General features: G+C 41.5%; 1 protein-coding gene across 4 annotated transcripts in view; it reads left to right on the top strand.

Annotated features, from left to right (window-relative positions):
• Positions 1-12,851, top strand: part of ELMO1 (engulfment and cell motility 1) — a 446,831-nt gene that overhangs the window by 244,978 nt on the left and 189,002 nt on the right. The window lies entirely within an intron of this gene.

Here is a 12,851-nt window from a genome sequence, read left to right as displayed (position 1 = left end):
GCTGCAGGGGTCAGGAAGCAATTTTTCCTCTATGCACAATTTTTCCTCTGCGTTGCACAATCAACAACGTGCATTATGATTGTATTTTTTCTATGTTTGTCTTTGATACATAAAGTTCTGGTCATTGCAGTAATTAGCACACCCCACTTGATGGTTTGATTTCAAACAGCAGATCTTATTTTTAAAGCCAATGCCATGAATTTTAAGTCTTTTTTTTCTTGCTTGTAACCTTTTAGCTCCCCCCCTTCTCAATGGGAACAGTATAAAATCTCCAGAAATATTAAAGAAAAAGAGAGATTCTTAGTGTTCTCATATTCCCTCTTGTAATTATGGATCGAAGAGGCTATGAAATAATATGCAAGTCCATAAATGTTTGTTAGTAAGGCAAAAAAAAATCTCCTATTGGAAAGTGGATGAGGGCAGTGAAGCACTTACTGGTTTCATTTTTGAGTTCTTAGTTATGTCACTTTAGCCTGGTGAAGAGGAAAAAACTCTAGTACTATTTCTTGCTGGGTTTTGTTGCCAATTTATTTGTATATCTACCTATTGTCCAAATCACCATAGTATCAAGTACCTCCAAGCAGTAGCAACAATTTAGTAGTAATTTAAGAACAAATAAACCAAATTAGACTTGTCATAGTAACAGTTACTAACAGCCAAGAACATGGATAAACTACAAAGTAATCTAGGCTGAGCCTGCATTTGAAAAGTTTTTCCCAGAAATTTAATTACAAACAATGTAGCCATTGTGGATTGTTTAAATCAGTGGAGGCACCTGTTTCAGTAAGCATGCCCCAAATTAGCCTTACACCTTCCCTGAGTACCACTCTAATCTCTTTCCTCTGTCTGATACGCTGCTCTATTTTCTGCTTTCTCCCTTAGGCTCCCTCCCCAGTCTGCTGCGTTGCTTTCTCCTTTCTTCCCTGTACTCATTGCCACATCTGCCACTCTGCTTTCTGCCCTATACAGGCATACCTCATTTTATTGCGCGTCACTTTATTGCGCTTCGCAGATATTGCGTTTTTTACAAATTGAAGGTTTGTGGCAACCCTGCGTCAAACAAGTCTATCAGCACCATTTTTCCATCAGTTAGCATTTTTTAGCAATAAAGAATTTTTTAATTAAGGTATGTACATTGTTTTTTTAGACATAATGCTATTGCACACTTAATAGACTACAGTATAGTGTAAACATAACTTTTATATGGACCAGGAAACCAAAAAATTTGTGTGACTCGCTTTATTGCGATATTCGCTTTATTGCGGTGGTCTGGAACCGAACCCGCAATATCTCCGAGCTATGCCTGTATACCTCTATGCTGCTTGCCTGCTCCCTTGGGTGCAGGGTGTCTCTGCGCAGTAGTTTATTAACTTGGGTTTTATCCAGCATGCTGCTGCTCACTGTTATTAGACTACTGCACAGTTAGCGTCTCAGGTAGCCACACCACGGAGGCTTCCCATGTCACTTGTGACGCACATTCTGCATGTTGACTCTCTCTGGTTTAAATGATTCTGAGGGGAGTTGTCTGTACTAGGACGCTTGAGCGCCCCCCCCCATCACTCCCATCTCCATCTGCCGACTGGCTTAAGTGGTAGAAGTTTGCCAGAAGCTGCTTATATTTGTCCCCAGTGCCCATTCTCAAGCCCTCAGTTTCTACTGGAGCTATGATTGGCTTCTAGGAAAGAGTCTGCAGTAGACTCGCAGGTGAGGTTATGGCTTTGGAATGGGTCAGAGCAGTGGTGCTCTGCGGGCCACATGAGTGGCATGACGTCAGTCTCTGGGCCCAATCCTGCCCCGCCTGGATCTGGCTGCAGGCCTCCCACTGCCCAGATCTGTCTGTGTGCAGGTGTAATCTGGTGTGCAGGGCCATGTTATCCAAACTACAGGGCTCCTCAAGTGTCCATTGGCACTGCTCCCCTCATGCCAAATTCTTGAACCCTTGGAGAGCCCTGTTGGCTAGATGATCAGCTTCCCAGGATGTATCTGTCCTACAAACCAAGGGATTGAGTGCCCCTTGGGTCAGGACATTTGGCTATGCAAGGTATGCTCAACCCTCTACTGCATAAAACCCATTACTGACCCAGTCTAGAAAAACCCTTACTCCCTTGACCTTTTAGTTTTGCTCTGATGTCCTGCTGTCATGCTCTGGTGAAAGGGTCTGTGTGATCTTTGGATGTATAAACAGGAGAGTTTTGAGTTAGAGAAGGGGGTCAGTTTTTACCTGTGGACACAGTTGGTTAACCAGATGCTGCATTCACATCTAGTATCTACATTTTAGGCTGTGATGCCTGTGACAATTGTTGGTTTGAAATTTCTTCTTGGCCCCATGCAGGATCCAGAAAAGCCTGGAACCACGGGTGTCATGGCGCAGGGTCCTAGGAGCGGCTGTGATCTCTCCTGGCGCCCCCTACCGTGCCAAGTTGGTGATCAAGCACTCTCGTTCTCGCCCGCCACGTCTTTGATGTTATCTAATTTTATAATGGAGGCTGCCTTTTGTCCCCTTGGACACAGTGCTCTTGTTTATCCTGGCCCCTGTTCTGTATGGAGTGACTTGGTGCACCCCAGCCTTATGGGCTATGCGTGGCTCCTACCACCCCTTATACCATGCCCCAAGCCTCTCAGGTGTACCGGACGTTGTTGGGTCAACTATTGCCCGCGCCCTTACAGACGTCCTCCAGGCCCATCTCTCTCTGAGTTCGCGCCCTCTCCGGGGCTTCCCTGTACACTCGCACCCTCTCCAGGGCTTCCCTGTACGCTCGCACCCCTAGGCTATTTGCCTGACTTCTCCCACGGCTGCTGCCCACCCTGGGCCTTTTCTCCACGGTCTATGTATGATCACCCTCCCGGGGCTTGCCTTTATACGATCGCCCTCGCTGGGGCTTTTCCCTCACAATACTGCCCACTGGGGCATTGCTTACGCCCGCACCCGCACTGGGACTTCCCACAATTGGGCTCAGGTGGCCTTGGCCTTACCTGGCCCTTAGTCCACCGCACTCCCCTCTCAGGGTTGGGTTCGGTGCACCCCCTGACTACTGTGCCCTGTCTGGGAACAGACTGCTGTGCCCTTTCTGGCACTAGGAACCCCCACGCTACTGGGGAGCTCCTATGAGGCCACCTCCAACCCCTTATAGCCTCATCCGGTCCTCCGGTGTAACAACAAACAAGCAAACAAACGGAATAACACAAGCCCACCGGCTGTAACTCAAATGAAGCCTCCTGGCTAAAACGAGACCCTAAACCATCTGGTAGTTTATCCTCTCAAATCCCTACCAGGGTTTCTTCCTCACCCAGGAGGTGTTTCAGGCCCTTGGGCTTCTATAGGCTGCAGTGCTTCTGCAGAGCTCCCACTCCATCAGCTGCCAGAGGAGAACTGCCTCCCTGGCCTCAGCCTGGGCTATATTTATAGTTCAGGCCCTGCCCCCTTCCAGTCAGCTGACCAACTGTTGTTGCCCCGGCAACTGGCACCTGTATCTCTTCCTAGGTGCAGGGCACCAAAATGCCCCTGCGACAATGGGAAATACCCATAGGAGAGCATAGGCATATCTACTTCTATATCATCCCTGACCAACGCTTGTCCAACCTCTTCCTGAACTCCTCCAATGACAGAGGTTGCACAACTCCCTAGGCAGTCTATTCCATTGCTTCACTGTTCCTTTCTTTGCTACAACTTCAAGCCATTGGTTTGAAGTCCTCTACAGTTTTGTGTCATCTGCAGACTTGCTGATGAAACTTTCTGTTCCAGCATCCAAATCATTAATAGGCACATAGAATGGCAATGGACCCAGGACAGACTCCTATGGGACTCCACTTGAAACCATTCTAACACAGACCCATTTATAATTATCCTTTGCTTACAGCTATTGAGGCACCTTACAGTAGCTTAGTCTAGTCCACCTTTCTCTAATTTATTTATAAAAAGGTCATGCAGGGCTTTGTCAAAAGCCTTGCTAAGTCTAAATTCTCTGTGTCCACTGCATTCCCTTCTTCCACCGATGTAGTTACTTTTTCAAAGAAGGAGATAAGGTTGTTTGGTGCAATTTGTTCTTAGTAACTCCATGCTGGCTGCTTGTGATAAGTTTTACCTCAGCCACATGTTTCCAAATAGATTTCTTTATATGCTCCAGTAACTTTCCAGGTGAGTCTAACCAAGTTATAGCTCCCTGGGTCCACCTTTTTGCCCTTTTTAAAGTGGGGCACCATGTTAGCCCTTTTCTGGTTCTCTGTTACCTCAAGTGTCTCCCGTGAAGTTGTAAACATGACTGAATTCTCCTTTGCTAGTTCCTTCAGTACCTTGGGATGAATTCCCAAGTCAACAAGCCCTGCTGACTTGAATTCATTCAGATCCATCAAAAGTTCTCTGACCATTTGTTTTATCATCTCATCCCTCAACTTATTGCATTCCTTATCTAAATAATTCTCATTGGGTATCTGCTTGCAGCTTCACTTCTTTGTGAAGACTAAGGCAAAGTCGCTGTTGAGTAGCTCTGCCTTCTTTGCATTTTGTTCACCCTGGCTATTTAACAGTGGACCCACAGCTTCCTTGGTATTTCTTTTCTGGACAGCATACTTAGCATACTCCTCTTGTTGTCTTTAAATTCTCTCACCAGGTGCTGCTCATTCTTTACCTTTTCCTTCCTGTTTTTTTCCCCTGCAAGTCCTGGATGTTTCCTGGCATGCTTTCTTGTTGCCCTGTCCATCTTTTCATTGCCTGCATGCTTTCATTTTGCATTTGAGGCAACCTAGATTCTCCTTGTATAGCCCACTGGACTTTTTATGATTCTTTTGCTTCCATCAGTTTGGAACATTTTCTTGTTGGGCTTCCAATACCATGCCCTTTAGAAGTTTCCAGTCCTCCTAGGCACCTTTATCCTTCAATCTGTCTTCCCATAGCTTTAATAGTTTTGAGATAATTGAAACCTGCCTGGAATAGGGACATCTCCAGAGGTGGCCATAAAACCTCTGGAGTCCCTTCATCCCTTACATCATGGGGTGACTGCCAACAGAGACTAGAGTGGGTATTTACTTATATTATAAGGGAGGCTGCCCAAGGGCTTTCCAATCTGCTCTCATCCTAATGACCATCAGGTATCTGTGGTCATTGACTTATGAGCTCATTGAGTGGCTCCATCCATCCCTACACCATGCCCTATGCCTCACAGGTATCATCACTCACAATGGTTACCTGGGACCCACTGTCCAAAAGGGCTGCACATACTGTGATTAATTTCTGAATTTAGTGTTATTAAAAATAGTCCAACTCTCCATATACTTTGCAGCAAGATGGAGCTAAAGTATGTGGTTAATTCCAAGGATTTCACTGCATTTTTTTTTTATGCTGGACTAGAAATTTTGTGGCAGCTTCACTTTTAGAATAAATCTAGTTTGCTAGTTAATTAAATGTGAAATTGAACAGAACATTCTGTACAGTAACCTCCTGTTGTTTAAAAAATTTAATTTAATGCATTTTGAGGCTAATTTCGGGATATCAGACATGTTATATTAACACACAAGTTTTCAAGGTAGGAGGTGAAGGATTTACAGCTGGATAGAAGAATCTTGGGACTCTTGGTATGTGGGAAGGCATGGAGCACAGTTTGGTATTTTGGAGCAAACATACTAGTAGTTGTTTCTGCTAAAATGAATATCAGTGTAGTAATAAAATGTGGATTCTGGTGCACAGCTTTCTGGTGAAGAGTGAATTTTACAGCAAATTTTGGGGCATGTACAAGCCCTAAAAAAAATCCCAGTTTCAGTGGCTTGATTTCCACATCACACAAAACACTTTTGCAGTTGGGCCCAGCTAATGGGCAACCTTATCATGTATCTCTAGATCTGCAGGCACATGAAAAAAAAAAAAAAAAAGGTTTACTGGTTATCATTGGATGTAGTGCTTACAAGATAAGCTTCAGGCATGTTTGCAGGACACTGCAGGAACCTTGATGTTTGCAGGAAACTGTAGGAGCTCTGTACATCCAATGTTTGTGCAATAACTGTTCTGGAAAGGGAGACAACTTCACTGTTTGAGGTACTTAATCTGGCACTATAGCTTAACAGACCATGCATGAGAGATGTACTAGATAATTTTATCTTTATATTTTCAGGCAGATCGCTGTAACAATACCATAGTAACATTTAATAATGATATTAATTTATTAAGCAAATGTCTTAATTGACATATTTCACTTTGTTTGAGTTGTAATCTATGGATTCCTTGTGTTTACATTTAAAATTGTGGTGGGATGAATTTGTGACTGATCAGACTGGTGACAAGAGTTTATGTTGCTTGAGTGAATAATGTCAAAATTTCCTGCATTAGACTCTCAGTATTTTTATATTTTTCTGTTGACCAATATAAATATATTCATTTTCCAGCCTCACAATAGATTGTGACTACAGCAAATCATTTACAGGATGATTGAACAGTGATTAAAGGCAGTAAAAAGATTCATTGAGATTTATTTATTTATGTGCAATGGGTGTTATGTTTTCTCTTGACTCAGTTACCTATCTGCTAAATAATTATTGTAGTTCTTTCTGTTTCCCAAATTTGGCCTGTCTAGATTGCATACATTTTGTGATATGGGTAGTCTTTCTACTATGTATGTGTTAAATGCCTGGTACAGTGGAGTGAAAACTTGGTGGAAGCCTCTAAGTGGCATGGTAAGTTAAATAAATAATAATGAATAGCCTTGAAATTTTGCTCAATGGCTAAGTACAGAAAGTCAAAAAGCCTTGGGGTGAATCAATTCAATCTTTGCAGGTTAATCTAAGCTACATAGATTGAACCTACAAGCAAGTGAACAGACATTCACTTTTGATTCCAGAAATGCAACCACATGCCTGCAGTGCCCGAGGGTAGAAGCTGGGGGGCACTAAAGCATGCCCCCTTGCTCAGCTGGAGCAGACAACTCAGGCCAAGTCTAACCTGCCCACTCTGCAAGGGAGAGGTTTATAGGAGAGGGTGGGGGGGGTGCAAAGCATTTTTGGGTGCTGTGGGACCATGAGTTAACTTGAATCTGGAGGGGATCTGGGACAAAGGTTAAGTAAACTGATTTAACCTAAATCAGTTAAGTCTGATACTATATCCATCAAGGTTTATCTTAAAGTGGTTTTGGCCATTTTGAAAGCCATATATATGCACTGAACTTCTGTTGTGTTACAGATTTGAACCAGTTTCCAATCACTTATATCAGTTTATATATAATTTCTGTCCCTAGCCCCAGTAAATGTTTTTATTGGTATAATATTCAAAGAGTTCAGAGAAGGAAGTGGAGACTTACCAGATGTTTAAAAAAAAAAGACTGCAAAATTTGAATATATTTTCCTTAAATTATCTTTCATTTGGAAGCAGTGCTTAGTTTTGAAATACTATCTGACCTTCATGGCTAGGGACAGACATTACAAATAAACTAGTTTAAGTGATCAGAAACCAGTTTAAACTTGTAACAGAACAGTGTACATAAACCCATTTAAAAATGGCTGAAACTGGTTTGAGATAAACCTGGTTGAATGCAGTACCAGACTTGTCTCAAACTGGTTTATGCAATGTGTCCCAGACCCTTTGCTAGTTTAAGGTAAACTAGACACCCCAAGAATTCTGACATGCTCTCTGGATGGATGGGGCTCTCTGCTCCACAGCAGGATCTGCCTGGCTTCCCCCTGCCCTACCTCTCACTTGCTGCTTGCTGGACAAACAGGGATCCCCCCACTCCCTCCCTCCTATCTCCCACAGCACAGCCCCCAGCCCCATGGACCCTAGGCATGTAGTATGCTAGCTAATGCTGAGAGGTGTCTCTGTGTATGCATTTCACTGGGACAGGCAAACAGAAGAGTGACCCCTTAGGGTTGTTTGGAGCTAATCAACAGGTCTGCCAGTAAGCTGTTTAAGAAGAGTTTGAAGTAATGGAGATAGGCTATTTTTTTGCTAATGAGGTGATAAACACTGTTATCAACCTCTTGCTGGCTTGCTCACCTTTCAGTTTGCTGCAGACAATATAAATAAGTAGGGAGGGAGATTGAAAGCTCCATATAATCAAGAGATGCCTGCACTGCACACACCCCCTTGCCCCAGGTTGTTAGCAGGTGTCTGGTGTCTGGCAACATTCCTGCATCTTGAGCAGCAAGTGGGGAAAAGCTTGGGATGGTGCAGGCAGACCTCTCTAATGAGGGTGTCCTGCCTGGGCCTGGCCATGCCCCCCCTCAGCTCAGTACTATGCAAGGAAGGGAGGGCAGCTCTAGTGCCCCTGGCTTCTAGCCTGATCCACTGCAGGCATGTCTGTGCAGTTACAAAGTGATGTAGTGTAGCCAAATTAAACTAACCTGCAAAGATTGAATAAAGTCAGGCTCAGGCTTTCTAAATATCTGCCCTAGCTCATGTGTTTATATTGTTAGAATTCCTTGACAATACATTTCTTTGCCTTTGTGAGTAAGCATACAATAGATGAATAATCTGAAAAGTGGTAATGTACCCTGAAAGTAGCATAGCAATTAGCCTGAATTCTTAGGTCTAGGACACTGACATTATAGTATATATACTGGTCATCTATCATTTTCATTTCTGACACTCTTGCAAATGAAACGCTTAAGAAAATTAGCTTTTAATGATTAAACTTCACTTGCCTTTCTCAAGGATCCATTGATCACCGTTAGCCCTGATACGAGAAAGTTTTACCCTCAGGCTTCTACCTGCCATAAAGATGTTCATGTTCAGCTTGCACTTCATTTTTTGTTTTTTCCTTTTGGACCTTTGAGCATGGGATTCAGAACACCAAGGCTTGAGTGATTTCCCATTTTAGTATTAACTCCCTTTTTTTTTTTCTTTTTCTTCATATCTCCCACCCAGTCTCTGCATTTCACAGACTAAGACTGTCAGTTAGTAATTATAAATAGGACTCTGGTTCAATGATTTCATGGTAGTTTTGAAAGAACATAGTACTAATTCTTCTCTAGAGAATATACTTTCTTTCATGCCAGCTGCTCCAAATATGTCATTAAGTATACACATGCTTTGAGGACAGGCTGTCAAGTACAGAAGGATCTCCCATAATTCTGTCTTGCAAGCCTTTGGGCCCGAGAATCAAACAGAGCTGCACCCCAGATAAGCATTAGATATATGACTGGCTATACTGCTAAGTTATTCGAGAGGTATAATTATAATTTGCCTACTGCAGCTGCCTCTCAGAGTAAGCAATATATCCAACGTGTGTGCCTGTACATCCTTTCACTCTCTCCCCCAGTCTCTCTCAAGGGAGGCTGTCAGAGGAATTCATGCTTCTGTGATTCCTTCCAAGCTTTAGGAGATGAGAACAAAACAGAACTGAAACAAAACATACCCTCTGGTCAGTTAAAAAAAACCTGTGCCCAAGAAATACCTGATTTAAGCCACCAATTTTTCCTCCTAACAGAAACAATTGAACAAGGCCCCAAAACTGGCTAGCTGTTCAGCTGAAGTGGCATCAGTGCATTCATTTGTACTTATATGCAGCAAAACTTCTCTGCAAGTATATATAATGCTCTATTATTATAATGTAGAGGCTACTTTTGCTTGGGCTCACAAAGAGATGACAGGATTGACACTGAACCAAACCATGACTTTTTATGAAACTGCTGTGCTCAGCTGGCAGGGCAGGGTGACTGTTCTTATTTGTGAGAGAAAAAAATTAATATGGCACTTCAAAAATGACATTAAATTTTAATTAGAGTTTAGTGCTATGCCTTTTGGTTTAATCTTTGTACTCTCCCTCAGCAACCATTATTCACTAAGATATATGGCACAATGATTATACAATACAGTCCCAGCAGTGGCTAGCTGAAGGTACTGATAGAGCCGTGAAATAAAGCAGTAAAGAGGATGTAAACAAGGATAGACTGGACCTGGATTACTGCAGTCAGGCATAATCAGCATGCAGGCCAGATACGTTGCTAAACTTTCATATAATAGCCAGTGATGAGGGAAGTCTAGTCTGGAGAGGTCAGGTAAATTGACCCATCATCAGCTCATGCTGTTATTTCATTTGTTGTGCTCTTTTTAATGTATTTAATACATTTCAGGAGATAGTTTGGGAGGTTTCCCTGGCCTTCATTTGCAGAGGGAACAACATATCACTTCAGAAAGGAGATTCACAAAGAGGAATCCCAGCAGCAGCTTTTTCTCCATATAGTTAGGAAATCTTGTTAGTTTTCAGGAAAACAACAACCTATTTAATTTAAAATGCAAACCACACGGATACAGGGTTTATAATATGGATTCTGTAGAAATATTCAGCTCTTATACTGCTTGATCTGCTTTAACAGTGCAATATTAATGTTCTGTTAAAGTTTTTGTTTTGTTTAAACAGCATGTGTTGGTTTTTAAGAACACTGGAGCGGCATTTCCAATCTTTAGGCTAATATTTGCATATTAATGGAAATTGGGAAACATTATGTAAATCATGCATGGTGGTGAATATATTATCAAATCAAATAGCCTTTAAGGGTAATTATAGAAGATGCTATCAGCCAGGGAGCTGAAACTTGACCATGTTTAACATTTCAGATTGAGCTAAATGTTGATGTCTAAGTGTTGTTTTGGTCCCTGGTATTGCCAATGGAAGGTTTTAATATTGTACAAAATAAATACATTAATTTAATTAGAGAGGGGATTGTTTTTAATGTTTTTCCTTAGATTTTTTTTTTACATTGAGGGTTTAAAATTACTCTTGGATATGGTAGCTTTTGCTAGGTCTTGATCTTCCAGTAATCAAGCCTCTTTTCTTCTTTCTTTCCTTCTTCCTGCTTATCTGCTACCCCTGGAAATTTCTTTTTCACAGCTGTACATACTGTTCTTAAAAATCATTGCACTTGTTTTCCTCCTAAAACCTGAAGAAGAATGCTTGCATTTGAAAGCTTGTCTAATTTTATCCCAGCTATACAGTTGGTCTCCTAAAAGATACCACCCAAGCCTTCTCTGGCTAACTTGTGAATTGGAGACCAATAGTTTAGAAGCTAGATAGAAGAAAAAGTTCTAATCAAATTCTAGCAATCAGGGCTCATGGACAGAGGTGATATCTTTTATTAGACCTTCAAGATTTTTGCAAAAAAAAAATTTAATTGCAAGCTTTTGGACACAAACATCCTTCATCAGGCATCAGAGAAAAGAATTGTAAAAGTTCTCCTGGGTAGAAATTAAAGTTCACTTTTATAACCTTTTCTCCAATGCCTGATAAAGGGTGTTAGTGCCCAAAAGCTTGCAATTAAATAATTTTTTTTTGCAAAAATCTTTTCGGTCTCATAAAAGATACCATCTTTATCTACAAGCCCTGATTGCTTTTTCCTCTAAACCAATATGGCTACAACCTGGATACATAATCACATTCTAAGCATTATATAAATTCAAATCATGAGTGCCATCTCAGTAATCATTAACTTAAAAAAATAGCCAGAGAATATTTTGCATGCCTCCCAATTATGAAGCTTTTGGATACATTTGTCATATTTTTCAGTGGCCTCTGCAAACGAGATATTTTGTTACTTTTCTAACAAAAGCTGAAAATACCATGCATTTATAATCCTGAAAAAATGGGTTTTAAGGAAAACACTAAATATCATGGCACTAGAACACAGCCATATCATGGGTAGAAGTAAACCATGTGGTTTTTTACTGACAGAAAGATAAGGGGTAGGTGGTTTTCAAATGCAATTATAAAACTTAGAAGCATGAGACTGAGTTTATATTCTTTGGTCTCTCACGAGGGCTGTAGTCACAGCATTACCTTCATTGTTTAACATAGTGTTGGCTGACTTGTGGCATGGGCAACCTGTGTGTGTGGCATGTGATAGATCTGGGAGGGGGCAGGAAGCAGAAAGCAGAGCAACAGATTACACAGAGGAAGGGGATGAGAGTGAAGCTCAGAGAGGTTTTGGGAAAAAAATTGTAGCAGCCTGCCAAAAAGGTGGCTCCCACTAGTTTAATTGTTGAAAGAAATGACCGAGAGGTCCTCAAATGAAGAGGAATTTGCACATCATCTCAGACACACCGGAAGTTTTATTTCTTTTGTTCTTCACCAAAAGTGAATAAATAGGCAAGCAGTCCCATCATGAGCGTTTTCTTTCCGCCTCCTTCCCACCCCCACGTTCCAGAGGTGGGTGGTGACAGCTTGAAGTGATTAGATGTATTTTCAGATACCTATTCATTTTGATGATTCAAAGAAAAAATGCACTGCTTCTACTTGTCAGTGCTAGATGATGATAAGTTTTTTTAGTCGCTTTGGTAAAACTAACTGCAGTAGTTATTGTTGACTAGAGCTGAGCAAATACTGCTTTTTTCCATGACTCTTCTCTTAAGTTTAAAAATAAATTGCCTTCAACTGTGTTCATGCCTCTTTGTTTTCCCATTAAGTGAACTTTCAAGTGATTGAATGTTACTTGTGCCAGTGTTAATGGAAAGCAAATTTTTGAACACTCATGCAGTGAGACAGGAAGTAGTATATTTCATCGTGGATGGAACACAACTTGACAAAGCAGGGGACAGTGTTCCCAAAACGCTTTGCCAAAGGCAGACAAGAGCCTGACTTCATTCTTAGCAACAAGGGTTGCCTACATGCACAGACATATATGCCTCTACTTTATAGGAGAAAATTAAAAATAAATATTACATTAGCCCGATATTTCTGGGTCATGTAATCTTTACACAGGAGAGCTACTAGAAGGTTAAAGTGGATTAAAACGCTCTGTTTTTGCTTACTATTATCTCCACCTGAGAAATGCAAAGTCCCAGAAGCTTCTTCAGGATCTTCTTTGTCATTTGTAAAACTTGCATTCATCCAGCCAGGAAAGATGATATGTATCTCATGACTTGCATGTCTAATCAAACC

The sequence above is a fragment of the Crocodylus porosus genome, unplaced genomic scaffold (assembly GCF_001723895.1).
Source record: "Crocodylus porosus isolate Cpor-Errol unplaced genomic scaffold, CroPor_comp1, whole genome shotgun sequence".
In the NCBI taxonomy this organism is placed as follows: Eukaryota; Metazoa; Chordata; order Crocodylia; family Crocodylidae; genus Crocodylus; species Crocodylus porosus.
This window is presented reverse-complemented; position numbering and strand designations above follow the sequence as displayed.